Source organism: Vulpes lagopus, chromosome 7 (assembly GCF_018345385.1).
Source record: "Vulpes lagopus strain Blue_001 chromosome 7, ASM1834538v1, whole genome shotgun sequence".
In the NCBI taxonomy this organism is placed as follows: Eukaryota; Metazoa; Chordata; class Mammalia; order Carnivora; family Canidae; genus Vulpes; species Vulpes lagopus.
The window spans coordinates 90,937,834-90,954,533 of NC_054830.1; the positions used below are offsets into that span (position 1 = coordinate 90,937,834).

The 16,700-nt window shown below is 34.7% G+C and overlaps 1 long non-coding RNA gene across 1 annotated transcript in view; it reads right to left on the reverse strand.

The window, feature by feature from the left end:
• Positions 1-958: 958 nt before the first annotated feature.
• LOC121494240 overlaps positions 959-16,700 on the reverse strand; it is a 122,405-nt gene continuing 106,663 nt past the window's right edge. Inside the window, exon 3 of the long non-coding RNA XR_005988771.1 lies at positions 959-1,140. This is a non-coding gene — a long non-coding RNA (uncharacterized LOC121494240). The remainder of the gene's footprint in view (positions 1,141-16,700) is intronic.

Genomic DNA, 16,700 nt, shown 5'->3' on the forward strand with positions numbered 1-16,700 from the left:
TCAGTGTCTTTGCAGGAGAAAACAAAGAAAGCAGTGGAGAAACTGACAAATCTGAGAACAACAGAAATACACATAGCCAACAGGTATTTATTTGAATCACAGTAGATCAATTCACATGCAGGAACTAAAATTGGGAAGTCTGCTGACTGCAAAATTGGGTAAGTGCAGGGGTTTATGAAAAGATGTGACTGAAAGTCTGAAGTAGAATCTCAAAATCAAACACCCAGAGCTCATTGCAGAATAGCAAAGGGACATTAAGGAAATGGTACAACACATGAAAGAGCATAAATCAGGATTATAAGAATTCTAAAATGAGATGACAGAAATCAGGATAAAATCATAAATAAAGAAACAACATTTAAAAAAGAAAAAGACATCTCACATATGAAAATCAAGCTAGAGAGAATGCAAGAACAAATAAATACATTAGAACTGTAAGAGGAAAAAATGATGAAAATAAAAACTAAAATCTCAAAAATAAAAATAATTGAGAAAAATGAAGTGAAAGGATTTGAGATAAGTGATAGCTGCTGAAAATAGTAAGAAAGAAAATCCAAAATAGGTAATAGCAATCTCTGAGTACAAATACAAAAACAAAGGAACAGAATTAATGCCAGCTCAACTATAGCTCAAGTAACTTTCTTGAACAATTAATTAAAAAAATGAGGTGACAACAGTGAAAGTGACTGAGAAGGGAATTCCAAAACCCTTTCCTTTCTCAAAGGAAGTAAATAAATTGATTAGGATTGTCAGAAGCATCTATTGAAACTCTAGAAACTAACCAAGGGTTTCTAGCAACCAGGCAAATATTTAATCAAAAACAACAACAAAAAAACGAGTCTCAGAAAGAAGATTAGTGTTGCTTTATTTTTTATTTATTTATTTATAAGATTTTATTTATTTATTCATGAGAAAGAGAAAGAGAAGAGCAGAGACACAGGCAGAGGGAGAGGCAGGCTCCATGCAGAGAACCTGATGTGAGACTCGATCTGGGTTTCCAGGATCATGCCCTGGGCTGAAGGTGGTGCTAGACCGCTGAGCCACCTGGGCTGCCTGATTAGTGGGGTTTTAATTTGCACTGGCCCCATCACCCTCTCTCAGCTGTGCAGTGGCCTTGAAGACAGCGGCCTCCATCGTTTCCTAGGAGCAGAATAAACCTTATAAATAAATCTTACTCTCAAAAAATTTTGGATCTTTGTTTTAAAATGTCTTGTGGTTACCTGAATAGCCAGCTTAAAGGCTTTGCCTTTATTTCATTTAACTCTGAACTCGTAAGATCTGAGGGGGCTACTTGGGAATGTGTTTGTCAAAAACAATAAAGGAAAATGCATTAGCCATTTGCCCACTTGGGGCAAAAGATAATAGCTGGGACAAACTATTGACTAATCTAAAAGATAGGGAAAGAAAGCTAGGGAATGAGATGCCTCTGGTAATAAAGGCTTTGAAAAGCTCCCACATTCTCCTTGGAATCTAGAAGACCATAATACACCCAAGATTGATCACATGCTCAGAAAAGGCCCATGAAGACCCCAGGTTCTTTTCTCTGCCTGACCTTCAGACTCTGCAAAAGCAGAAATGAAGCATGAGGCAAAGTTGAAAACTACCTGCCTGAGGATGGAAGTTGTACCCCAAAAGACAAGAGCACAGCTGCAATATTTGGATTTTTTTTTAATTCTTAGGTATCAGAGAATCTCACAACCATGAGATCACAACCTGAGCCAAAAACAAGAGTCAGATACTTAACTGACTGAGGTGCTCCAAGGCCAAAGAATTCTTATGACATGTCCAAGATTGTAGAGTTAATAGGCATCAGAGCCAAGGAAAGTCAGGTCTTCTGAAATCAAGCCCCTTGTATCAAACATATACCATGCCACAGGTCCTCAAGGATAGCAGCTATTTTAATATAATTCCATTTCCCAATTAATCTCCATTGAAAACACATAAAGATAAGATTTCTGGCTTATTGCCCAGGAATATACAGCCATATAACAAGTTCAGGAATGAATTAGTGTCCACAAGTGTTTGATTTTTTTTTTAACTTTTCAAATTATAAGTTGAATAGTATAGTAATGAGATAGGCACTTCAAGGGCCACATACAACAAAGAATATACACTTTACAAAATTAGTGTGGAAAAGCTACTAAACAAACACATAGAACACTTCAAGCAAAACAAAATTCCCTAGCGAGCAGAAGAATCTAATCCTGAAAGTTGTACAATATTCAGTGTCTAATTTTCAATATAAAAATTATGAGACATGCAAAGAAATAAGAATGTATGACCTGAAGAAGCCCAGATATTGAACTTACTAGACAAAGATTCTAAGTCAACAATTTTAGATTTATTCACAATGCTAAAGAAAAGTATGGATGAAGAACTAAAGAAATAATGAAAACAATATCTCACCAAACCAAATATCAATGAAGAGATAGAAACTTTAAAAAAGGAACCAAATAGAAATTCTGTAATTAAAGAGTATAACTATAATGAAAAAATTCATTACAGGGCTTGCATAGCTTTTTTGAGAAGGTATAAAGAAATATCAGTTAACTTGAAGCCAAATGAAATTAGGAAATCAGAGGATTGGAAAAGAAATAGAATATAATAAAATGAAGACTTAGTCTAAGAGACTGAAGACAGAGAATAAGAGAGGTGGGACACCAGTAAATATGTCAACATACCCATAATGTTAGTTCCTGAAAAAGGAGAGGAAAAAGGAACAGAAAGATTATTTGAAGAAATAATGACCAAACTTCCCAAATCTGATGGAATACATGGATCTACATATCCAAAAGCTCATGAATTTCAAGTAAAGTAAACCCAAAGATATCAACATTAAGAGACATTCTAATCAACTGTTTAAAGCAAACATAAAGAGGAATCCTGAAAGTAGCAGAAACACTATAACATTAACAGCAGATTTTTCATGAAAACCATAGAGGCTAGAGAGCTATGATAAAGCATATTCAAAGTGTTGGGGGGAAAACTATCAACCAAGAATTGTGTATCTGGCAAAATTATCCTTCAAGAATGAAGGGGAAAAAAAAGAATGAAGGGGAAAGTGAGATATTTCCACATAAACAGAAACTGAAAAAAAAAAGAGAAGAAACTGAAAGTTTATTATTAGCAGACTTGCCCTACAAGAAATGGTAAAAGGAGCTCTTCAGGCTGAAATAAAAGTACACTCAGCAATCTGAATCCATACAAAGAAATAATAACATCAATTAAAGGTAATTACATAGGTAAATATAACATTTTAATGTTAATATAATTTTAATTTTTTAATTTTTAATTTTTTTGTAATTTTAATTTTTAATCCACCTTTTTTCATTCATGATTTAAAAGAAGTTAAATAACACTTATAACTCTATGTTGATGATACAAAAAGTATAAAAATATGATTTGTGACAACAATATAAAAAGGAGCAACTGGACAGGAATAGAATTAATGTACACTATTGAAGCTAAGATGTTGTTAATTCATATAATATTGCTACAAATTAGGATGGTATTTGTAATCTCCACAGAAACCACTAAGAAAATAACTAAAAATCACTTAGCACAAGACAAGAAAAAGAATCAAAATGTCAACTAGAGAAGAATGATCTAACACAGAAGAAGGTAGTAAAGGAGTAATTACAGCACAAAAAATACAGGACATATAGAGAGCAAATAGCAGAATTGCAAAAGTTCTTCCTTATCAGTAATTATAGTACATTTAAGTGAGTTAACTATAATTAAAAGATAAAGATTAATAGAAATGATTTAAGAAATCCAACTATATGCTGTCCATAAAGGACCCACTTCAAAATCAATGACAAATCTGTTGAATGTTAGAGGATGAAATAAAAACACATTTCATGTAAATAACCAAAAGTGAGCTAGAGCGGCTATACTAAGCTGGAATAGCTATGCATATATCAGACTTTACATCAATCTAGACTTCCAGTTGAAACTTTCTATAGGAGACAAATAAAGATATTATATAATGATAAAAGTATCAATCTATCAAGAATATATAATAATTACAAACACATATTAACAATAACAGCGCTTCAAAATATATGAAGCAAAAACTGACAGAATTGAAGAGGAAAACAATTCAATAATAGTTCTAGGATAAAACAATTAGACAAAAGATCAACAAGGAACTATAGGATGTGACAATTATAAAACAATTAGACATAACACATATCTGTAAAACACTCTACTCAACAGCATAATACACATTTTTCTTAACAGCACAAAAAACATTCTCTGATTAGACCATATGTTAGTCCACAAAACAAGTCCCAATCTGAAATTACACAAAGCATCTTCTCCACAACAATGAAATCAAATTAGTAATCAATAACAGAAGGAAATTTGGGAAAGTCATGAATATGTGGAAATTAAACAACACGTTCTTCAACAACCAATGGGTCAAAGAAGATATCAAAAGGAAAGTTAGAAATCATTTAAATAAATTTTAAAATGCCTAAATAATAGAAAGGCTTCACATGTGGTGGTGGATTGAAACACTTAATATTGTTAACACAGCTATCTCTCCAAATTAAGGTACCAATTCAATGCATTTCATATCAAAATTGCATTCACCTCTTGTTGAAATAAATAAGCTGATACTAAATTTCATTCAGTACAATGGACATATAATATCAAAGACTCTGGAAAAAAGAACAAAGCTGTAGTATTCACATTTTTTGAATTCAAAACCTACTATATATCAGCAGTGATCATAAGTGTGCTATTAGCATAAGGATAGATATATTGGGGATCCCTAGGTGGCTCAGCGGTTTAGTGCCTGCCTTCGGCCCAGGACATGATCCTGGAATCCCGGGATCTAGTCCCATATCAGGCTCCCTGCATGGAGCCTGTTTCTCCCTCTGCCTGTGTCTCTGCCTCTCTCTCTCTCTGTGTGTGTGTGTGTCTCTCATGAATAAATAAATACAATCTTTAAAAAAAAAGGATAGATCTATTGATCAATGGAATAGACTTGAAAATTGACATCTGTGGTTAGCTGATTTTTGACAAAGATTCCAAGACTATTCCATCTAGAAAGAATAAAATTTTCAATAAATAATTCTGGAAAACCTGGGTATCATATGCAGAAGAAGAAATTTGGATACCCACCTTATACCATATGCAAAAATAAACTCAGTGTAAGAGCTAAAATTGCAAAACTCTCAGAAGAAAACATAGGGTAATTATTCATGACTTTGGATTTGGCAATTCATTCTTAGATATGACATTAAGGACACAAGCAACTAAAGAAAAAAATAGAATATTTGGACCTTAATGGAACTAAAAGCTTTCATGCATTAACGACACTATCAATTTCAAATTTATTGAGACAAAATCAGTTGTACTAATCTCATATACTTTAATATTTGCTGAATACTCAGTTTCATCTTCTTTTCAATTCTAGTATCAATCATTTGGGCTTTCTTTTTCACTTTATAAATCTTGTCCAAGATTTATCATTTTTATTAATCTTCACTTAAAAATAATGTTTACCCTAATAAATTGCCACCACTAATTTTGGCTCTTTATTGTTTCATTTCTTATACTTTCTTTGTCTTTTTCTTAATCATTTTTTAAATTTCTTAAGTTCAATAAATAGTTAACTCATTAATTCTTAAACTTTCTTTTATTCCAATAAGCTTTTCAAAGCTATAAATTTCCCTCCAAAAAGCACTTTATCTTCTTCTCAAAGTTTTTATGAATATTATTTAACTATCATTAATTTTCAGTTGAGGTCTTATTTGGGCTTGTTGCAGCTCCCAACTTTCTGCCCTCTGTGATCGGCATGTGGGTCAATAAAATCCAGCTTGCAAGTCCCCCCTGATTATTGGCATCTCCAAAGGTAAAACTGACTCTAGCATCTCTTAACTCTGTACATATTATTTCTTGTCATTTGTGTTCTTTAAGGAACTCCCTTGCGCTCTGCCACATATTTGAAAACATTTTATCACTTTATACATAAGTGCTTTTTTTGAAGTTGCCCTTATATTACTAACAATAAAAGCACAACAAAGAGTAGGAATAATAATAATTTTTAAAAATCACAGCAGTTATTACTATAAACATCTGTGATACTCTGCACTTCTAGAGGGCAGAGGTTGCTCCTAAATGGTCTTTTTCCTCAGTTTGAAGGCCTTTACTCAATGCACTACATTTTGAATTGTAAATAAATGAATGATTGTGTTTCTGGTTGAAAAAGCTCGGCAAGTTATTAGAAAGCAATTTAAGAAAATCTATATAATATCAACAAAATCTCACTTGTTTTCTAATATGAATGTCTGGTTTATATTTTCTTTCATTTTAAAATTCTAGAATCAGGGATGCCTGGGTGGCTCAGTGGTTGAATGTCTGCCTTTGGCTCAGGTCACGATCCTGGGATCCTGGGATCAAGTCCCACATCAGGCTCCCCTCAGGGAGCCTGCTTCTCTCTCTGCTTGTGTCCCTGCCTCTTTATCTGTGTCTCTCATGGATAAATAAATAAAAAGGTAAAAATAGAATAAAATAAAATAAAATTCTTGAATCAGATTGTGTTAAAAATAGTTTTTATCCAGTAAAAAAGCAAGCCTGTCTAATTTCTTACTATAGCCTTGAAGAGGGCAATATTCTCTCTAGTTTTAATAGCTCCCTGAAGGGTTTAGAGCCAAATATCACAAAAGGAAATTTTGGTGGTCTTTGTTTTTACAAAAAAAAAAAAAAAACAGTTTTTTAAGATTATTCTTTACAAGTGCAACTTTAGTTGTTGTGAATTTTTGCCTTTATCAATAATAAAACAACAAAAAGAAAAAAAAAAACCTGCTCCATTAAGAAAATAGAGATACTTTTCCATGGCTTCAACACCAAGCTTATTTCACACACACACACACACACACACGCACGCACGCACGCACATGCACATGCACACACACACATTGCAGGACATAGACATAATTTCTTTGGTGGAATCTGCTCATAGTAGAAACTTAACTCCTTGTGTTAACCTAAATACCTTGGGACTTTTAATGACCGTGCTTCTTTATGCCTAATCTGAGTGATGAGGCCTCCAACCAGCTCAATTCCCTAATATCCCACTGAGACTGTGAATCACCACAGACTCGATACATACCCCCTGGTGAATCCCTCACACACTATCTCTTTAGCTTTTTAAATCTGACAGATCATTTGGCTACAATTGCACAGGTGGAACATTTATTTAGGCTTAAGTTCTTTTTTTCATGTTCTCTCTGACATTCTCTCCTTCATCATCAGACTCATTGTCTACACTTTCTTTTTTTTTTAAAATCACTTATTTCATTCCCTTTATTCTTATATCTCCTTTCCTTCTACCTCTTTCCTTATCTCCCTCTCCTTACTTCCAAAATGCGTATCTCTTTCTTTCTCCTTTTTCTTCTCTGCTCTTCCCTCTGGTTGTTTGGTGTTAGTATTGAATTTCTTGCCTCTTTCCTTTATCAAGGTTCAATATAATCGACTTGGTTAGAGGATATATAAGTGAGATGTCCTTCTAAATCTTGCTTCCTGTTGTCAGGCTGAAGGAAAAAACAGGATAAATCTCAGCTTCAGTTTTTAAAAGGTGTAATTTTCTTTGGAGCTTGAATTTGATCTTTTCAAGTTTTTTTCCTAAAGCACATTCATTTCAGTTCTAATGGATGTGTGTTCTCATCGATCAGAGTTCAATTCTTCCTAGTGCCCAGAATAACTTCTCTCTACTTGATGCTGTCTTTGGCCACTCTTTATGCTCTCTTGTCAAAGTCTCAATGTACTTACTTCCATTTACCACAGTTGGTCTCTCTTCTTTTCCCTTCACGGTTTTCGTGCTGAGTAATGTTTTCTGGATAGGCCTAATCTGTTGTTTTTTTCCGCCCTGCAAGAATAGACACTAGGGATCCAATTATGGTAGTCACAACTTCTCTAGTAGATATGTTAGCTTTGAACATGATGTGTGATATTTCTAGGAGTCTTCAGACAGAATTACCAGCTGAATTACATGCTTGGGTGTCATATTTCTGCAGCCTTCTAAAGAGGGTTCATTTTAATTATATGGCTAAAAGTGATTTTTTAATTTTTAAATATTTTCTTGTATATTGCCACTAACATTAATTGAACATCTAGCACATACCGGGGTCTTGTTCTAAGTACAATACAAACCAGGTATTGCTCTAAGTACTTTATAATATGATATCATTTAATCCCCACAGAAACTGTAAAATTGGTAAAATTGTCCACATTATATATCTGCAGAAGTGGAGGTGCAGGGAGAAGTCTGAAGTCACATGCCTTCTGAACCCTGATGGTCTAACCCCAAGTCCTCATTCTTAATCATTACTCCACAGCTGCCTGCTTGGGTAATCACAAAGAGCTTGATTTTGGGAATTTCACATTTAGATAGTAAGTGCCAAGTGCTTTATTATTTGGTTAGTTGCCCTTCTTATCGGCCCTGAGGAATACAGAAAATATTGTCATTTAATTTTATGGCTGGTGAAAATTAAGCAGTTTGATTTTAGGTTTCTTGATGTTCCCCAGTAATGATTCCCAGTCTGCTGCTTTACAGACCAGCAAACATTTTACTTCTCCAGATAGCATGAGGCATTTGGACTTTATAATTAGAAGAGTAGTCATGGCATCATTATTAATGCAGTATTTTTAAATTTCATACTAGGAAAAAGCAAAAATTAGAGAAGTCCAAGGAAAAGTACATGTAGCTATTCAAATAGTCTTACAAACTCATAAATAACTGCAAATAAAATAGTAAAAATATTCTTTAAGCAATTAGTTAAATGTATTTCACTAACCCTTATAAAACACCTCCCATTTGCTAAGCATTGTGCAAGGTACAAATAGGAGCCTGGCATCAATATAAAGGGACTCCTTTCAGAGAAAGGGCTTTATAAATGTCACTTGTGTATACAACTGGTCATACTTAATCCTCTCTCAGGGGTGTGGGTGATGAAGAGAACTCAAAGAATCATTATGAAATATCATTTCATAATAAAACATGATATTTTCATGACTGTCAATTCTTGTCTCAGTGGTGCCATACACAGAAATGGAAAAAACACAAATATGGATAGAATAGGAAAGAAAACAATTAAATGCAAATGAAACCGTATTGGTGGCCAAAGCAAATAATATAATATAAAGAAGGTCAGATTAATTAAGCCCTCCATTAACCAGCTCTGCCAGAGTTGCTCCCACTTCCCCATCATCAAGTCCCTATTCAACGCTAGGGATAGACATTTTGACAACAGATCTTAGGAACATCCTCTAAATACTTGAACTAATGTTTATTTTAAGACTTGGAGTGTAAGAAAGAGAGATACTTAAATCCCAGTTATTTAAAATTAGCTGTTGAGAAGATGACTTTCAAATTTTCCCTTTAAGCTCCTCAGTGCTATTTGCTGCCATCCTGGAAGTCTTACAATGGCTTATAAAGAAATGAGTCAAAAGGGCACCTATCTCCAGACATTCAAAGGCCAGGGCAGGGGAAAATGCTACTCTCCCCAGCGAAACCAACCACAGAGTTCCTGGAAAGCTTATTGACAGCTTAATCAAACAGCTATGACAGTTTTAATTCCTTGGACTGTTTCCAGCTTGCCCTTCAGTTAAATAATTGGAACTTTGGATAAGCATGAGTTTGCAGTGTCATCATTGGAAGAGGAAACGTCAGTGCATGGTTATACTAGAAGAATTAAAGCCCCTTGAATATAATTCATCATATATGTCTACTCAGAGAAAGGCAGACAGAAAACTGAGGAGATTGGAAGTTGGAAGAAGTGGACAATTTTTTGTTTTAAAGCAACAGGAAAAAAAAATCTGAGTTTGGGCCTCTGTCCTCCAGGAGTTTATCTCTGTATTTCAGCTTACTTAGTTCCAGAGACAGAGAATATAAGACACATAGCATCATCCAGTCCAATTATTGACAAAAGGCTGCTCTACTACAATGGCCCTGGCAGACAGTTTATCTAGACTCTACATGGACATGTCTAACAACAGCAAAGCCTGTCATGGAAAATAACCACTCGTTCCACTGCTCTGTAAGTCGAACAGTTTGAAAATAAATAAGGCTTTCTTATTTGGAGAAATCCCTATCTATCTTAATAGTGGCCCCAGGCTCACCTCATATATGTGACTGACCTTCACATTTTTTGAAATAGCCACCAGTTACATTCAACCATCTCACTTCTCTGTGGCTAAATGTCAGTGTCAAATCATCTCAATCCCTTAAGATATTGTTCATATTATACCATTTTTAAATTCTTCACTATTCTAGTCACATCTTAGAAGTCATTTTAATTTTCAATGTTCCTTAAAAATGTGTTCAGCACACTGAGAATAAGAAAAGCAACCTCTCTCACCCAAAGGCAGGCATGGCACTATCAGAGACACCCCTCTGTTGCCAGGAGCTGGCCTGGAACTCACAGAACATATGTTCAACTCTGTTGAACATAAACAATTTTACAGAACACCAACATAAGACAAGGCCACTCTCTGACCATGATGGATAAAGCCAAAACCAAAACCACTTTGTAGATGTTAGACAGAAATGAGCAAACATCTTTTATACTAACTAATATGAGTCCCTGCTGGTTGTTTTTTCTTTATTAACTACAGCATTGGCCTCACTTTAATCCTCCTATCTTCTCTATAAAAATTACTAAGATATCCAATCATGAAGTTGCAGCAAGGCAAAAAAAAAAAAAAAATTTGATATAGGATCTGAGAGACTAAGAAAAAGCAATAATAATTGTAGTTCTACTTACTATTATTACTACTACTCTTATTACTACTAATAGCAGCACAATAAAATCACAGCTAATATTTAAGAGGCTTAGCCATGTGCTAAATAATTTGCCTATGTTATCTCTTTAATGTATATAATTTATGAAACAAGTAGAGATCTAGTCATTTTATACATTTTTAAAAAATAAGTCCTGTCAGAGGAATTAGCCCAAGGTCACTAAAAGGTAATAATTAAGTATTGAGACCAAGATCCAAATCCACATGCCAAAATTTTACTCACTCAGCTCAGGGCAGTAAGTGGGGCTGACATTCTTGAAGTGATTTATCTCATCAAAAGAAGGATGCTTTTTGAAATTTGTCTAACCAGAGGATATGTGTGTTGCAAATCTTCAAAAAGGTGCATAAGTGCCAACTATGAATTCTCTTACTACAGAAAGAATCCATGCCAGCCTTGGCTTAAATATCCCTTCTTTGAAGAATTTTCATATAAAGTTTGGATAATTTTTATTATTTCTATTAACTCTCAGTTCAAAATACATCTGCCAATCTTTATATGCCAAGTACCAACTAAAAGGTTGTTCTGTATCAGCCAAATTATCATTTTGTTCCATCTTTCACTAAGCTCCCACTGCCTCATCAAAAATTGGAAATATTGGTACCCAATTATTACTGTGTAATCAGAGGTATTGTTCGTTCCCATGATCTTACTCTGACCAGGAAGATAATACTGTTTTATAGAATCTTTTGCAGCTCACTTTTGGAAATTCAAATAATCTGCTTGGTGACTTGTGTTGAATGAAAAACAAAGATTATAATCTAAGGCATGCTTATTAGAAAAGGTGAAGAGCAAAATTACTCACCAAATACATATTTTTCTTCATGAAAATTAACAAAATTAAAAATAAAAATATTACAAAATTTAAAAAATAAATTAGCAACACTTCACTGTACCAAAGACACTAGGTGAAACTCCAAAGCTAATGTTAAAAAAGGACTCCAAGTCCTTCCTAGAAAAACAAAATAAGGCAATTTGTATAGTTCACCTTTTCCCAAAGGAAGTCAACAAGATCTGTTAGTAATTTCAGAAAATAGCTAACGTACACAGTGTCAATTTCTGAGAATAAGAAAGAATTTAGTTGTTCAGTTACTAAGATATTAACAATTATTTGACTCCCATATTGTTCAAAATAGTGCCAGGCTGAAATCTTTGAGAATCAAAATCATTTTATCTGAGTATTCCGGATCATGTGTAACAGAGGGCAGCTTCAGGGCAAATGACTCCACCCAGAGTTTAACAACAGTAATACAAACTAGCCTAGCCCACAGGCCAATGATCCATGAGAAATCTGAAATAATGCTAGATTCAAGTGAGATGTGATTTTACTAAATGGTGAAAAGAACACAATGTTAAATGTCATAAGATGAGAGATATGGAAAAGGTCTCAAATATAATTACATAGCTGTATAATTTTTCATTTTAATGTATCTCTTATCCATTTACTATAAGCTGAATGAAGATAGGGATATGTCAGCCTTGAGCATTTTTGTATTACAGTTCTTTAAGAGAATAAATGGAGAATAAAGTAATGAAAATCCACCAATTCTCTTGGAATGTATATCTATTATTTTGTGGGCCTAGCATTCAGTCCACATTAATCTCACAGTCGGACTTCTATTTTTCCAAAGGACCTACAGGTTTCCTATTCTCAGCCCACGTTGGAGGTAAGGCTTGCAACCCCACCCCTTCTCATTTGATTAAAAGTCTATTATGTGATCTAATACAAACTCTTCAGCATGCTCCATCTCTCTAAATATAGTCATCTATTTGGGGAAGGGCACATGACACAAAAGAGATCACCACATTTAAATTACAGAGATTTGGGGAGAACTTTGAGGCTGGGGTTCTTGGTTGTATGAAAACTTACGTGTCTTGAAGACTACCATGTGGTAAGTTTGGAGAATGAAGTTAACATAAGCTAATAAAGAGCCACTAGAGATGTTAATAAAAGAGTTAATATTACACTCTTCCTGGTACAGATGGAGAAACTAGAGTTCAGAGAAGGGAAGTACCTTATACTTACATGCGACACTTTGTAGTGAAAGAATTGTGACTAGCACCATGGCTCCAAATTTCCAACCCTTTCCATTATGCCTGGCTGCCTTTACTAAACAATGTACTATGCTTACTAAAGCCATGAAAGATTACAAAACGGGATACCTATCATTTTTATATTTAAACCAATGCAACAATTTTCATGGAGAGAAGAACCCAAAAACTACTGTAAGATGCAGTAGTTTTCTCAATTATGCTCCTCCAAATTGGAAGCAGGATTTGAACCTCTGAGTTCATTTGGCTGTTTAGCTTTCTGCTGAGGCTGCCCAAGGAGGAGCCAATTGTGCCCAAAGGGTAGTCTAAGAAATAAATTAAGTAAAATTACTCATTGAAATTGTTATTACCAGAAACAGCACTTGTCCATTTGGCAGGTAATTTGTAGTAATGTTTACTAATTGATAGCAATTTCTAGTAATTAAATGTTGAGCCATTTCTTCACTTAATATTGGTTTCACATAGTGAACCCAGTACTAAGAAAAGGAATTAGTGTTTGATAGCCATGTCTGTCATTTAAATGCTTTACTAAGCAGAAGAAGTACAGAATTTTTTTAAAAAGATTTTATTTATTTATTCATGACACAGAAAGAGAGGGGCAGAGACATAGGCAGAGGGAGAAGCAGGCTCCATGCAGTGAGCTCCATGTGGGACCCCATCCCGGGACTCCAGGATCACGCCCTGAGCCAAAGACAGATGCTCAACCACTGAGCCACCCAGGTGTCCCAGGAAGTACAGAATTAAGAAGGAAGTGGCTAATGTACAGGGTTGGATTGCCTAAGTGGTTTTATATTAAAGTAAATATCCCCGATTATATGATTAATAAACATTGGGTTGAGTGAAAGAAAAAAAGAATACATAACTGGAATGCATTGGGCTTTTAATGAATATGAATTTCCAGCTAATTTATTGCCTTTTTGGGTTAACTCCAAACTCTCTATATTTTCTACAAGGATAAAATAATTTAAATCTACTCAAAGTTTCTATGAATGACATTTAAATTCATTATGCTCATTGCCATTATGATAATTTATGGATTAATAGATCACAATGGAATTTCTTTTGCTAGAATGAAATTTCCTTTGTGGTATACTTTTATTTTGGATGATCAAGGAATAAACTTGTAACCAAGATTCTGTCTATAATATATTGAATATCACACAATGCTTAAAGGTTTCTATTTGATTACTGAATTGACAAATATAAGCTCTGTTGACTTAAGATACCATTAATCTATTTCATATAAACTGCATAAAACTTAAGAAATAAGCTTAAATTGGGGTTTGCAAGTATATATGTCAAAGGCACAAATTTTCAATCAAGTATTTTATTTTCTCTTTAAAGTGTTGACTACTGGATCTACCTTCCTCTCTCTTTCTATCTTCTTTTTTTCCCCGTTTTTTCCTTTTTTTCCAGTCCATTTGGCAAATGTAGCACCTTGTGGGGTATTGTTTATTGTTTTTTGATGACCTACTGCTCACAGTTGTGTTTTTTTCTTTTGCAAAAGCCCTTTGAAATCCTACAGCTCTAATAATATAAGCGCTATAGTGTTTCAACAATCTTGAGAAGTCCACAGGTCTCAGACAAGCAATTTTCAGTATTCATTCCTTCTAAGTAAATGACAAAAAACTTACATTTTAGTAATTTAAAATCCTAAATATTTCAAAGCACACAGAATTAGAAGCAACCTATATTTAATAGCAAGTACCAGAACTACTCTCAATCAGTGATTACAGATAGCTATACAACTTTTTCTTCTAGATCTTTTTTATAATATGGATATTTGTGGTCTGGGTAAATCATTGAAAATGTCAATCTCATTTCTTTTGATTTCTAAATATCTGAAAGAAAACAATACTTTGGCATCATCAATAAACTGGGATGATTCTGAAGGACAATCAAGGGAGGGAAGCTTCATTACTAAGCCCTTGAACTCTTGAATACTCCTGAGTTATTGATCTATTTAAATGTATAGTAGTTGAGCTATCATCAAAATGTATTAACCTCTTTTGTCATTGAAACCAAGCAACTATATTTAGGTCATGAGAAATCTAGTTACATAGGTGCCTTAAAAGGCAATATATATATATGTACATATATATATAAAGCATGGTTACCTCGATATAAAAATATGAAGTAAGGGAAGTTAGCATCTAGTTTCTGCCTATTTTATATCTCTTCTTTGATATCTCTCTTTCCTTTTATTCTTGTAGCTCTGAGTATCTACACTGCTCTAATCCAGCTACTTCCCTCCCACATCTCTTCCTATAGCAATATCATGTATTCTGAAATAAGTACTCCTTTTTCTTCATAGCAAATAAGTTGGAAGGAAAAAATAATTTATTTTTTTATATGACTAGCCATATCTTTTAGATATGAGTTTGCCTATTCTGTCTATACGGCCTCAACCAGTCCCATTATGTAAAAATTTAAGACATGTTGGGTTCCAGAACACACATAACAACATAATGACTGAGCAGGGAACCCAGTTTACAGCAAAGGAGGTACAAAGCCAAGCTCGTGCCCATGGGATAAATTAGTCATGTAATATATAGCACCATCCAGAAACTGGTAAACCATCAGAAATGGAGTGCCAGCTTAGATGTAATACTTCATGAAAGTGAAACACAATTCTATAGACTATGGTATATCCATTGAATCACTAACATTTTATATGTAGCTGTGCCCCCAAGAAAAGAATACATGGGTCTAGGCACCAAGAGCTGGAAGCACAAGTGGTCTCATTTAAATCACTCCCAATAATCCAATTGAGGATTTGTATTTTCTATCTATTCAATTCTGGGCTCTGTAAGTTTAGAAGTCTTGGTTCCCAAGGGGAAACACTTCTTCCAGGGAAGATAGTAGAGTTCCCACTGAATTATAACCTGTGCCTCCCATCTGGGATCAGTACGTGAAAAGAGCAGACATTGCCCTGGCAAGGATAATAAACCATGATGATCAGGAAGAGATGGGGCTGTGCTATACAGTGAGAATGGAAAGAATATGTTTGACACCTAAGTGATCCAGTTGTTTACTTCTGTACTTTTTTTTGCCTAAGAGTAAATGGACAAGAGCAACAACCCTAGCCTGAGAAGGCTGAGATGCTAGTGGAGAGTAAATGCAATATACTATGAATGGTGGAAGAAAGAGATGATGAGTATCAACTGCCCCCCACTACACTCCTGATTAGCTGCAGTAGAAGCACCTGTAGCCTCCCACTAATCTTCTTTCAAGTTTTCCCCCATAAAGCTATATCTAGCAGAATCCAGGAGACAGCAGCTTCTGGAATTACCATAAAGACAATCCAAGCAGGCAACAGATAGACCATGGTGGACACTGATGTGTTGCTCAAATTCCACTTCAATGGAGAACTTGTGCCCCTCAGCAGTTGGGAGTGCTGGCAGTGATCAGCCCTTTTAGGGATTACTTCAGCTGCAAAGAGCTTCCTTGATGAAGGGGTTGCTCCTTCTCTGAGTACAGGGCATCTAAAACTAATCTATGAGGAACTAAAAGCTCAGACTACTGGTCGAACTTGAAACAATTCTGAGAGCAATCCTAACTTCCCATGTTATCAACTGTGGTTGTCACTGAGCCTGCATCATGATTCAGCTTATTTCTCCACTTATTCATACTTTCTCTCCTCAATTCCACAGGGATAAATTGTAAGAGCACTCCTCAGTAAGATCCTGCAAGCTAAACTGTTTCAGAATTTGGTTCCTGGGGGTACCTAATCTGTGCACATGCCAACTAAAGTAATAGTTTATTTCCTAAGTATCCCAGCTGATTACAATACATCTGACTTATTTAGGCAGTAAGAGCTTAGGTTAGAATCCCAAAG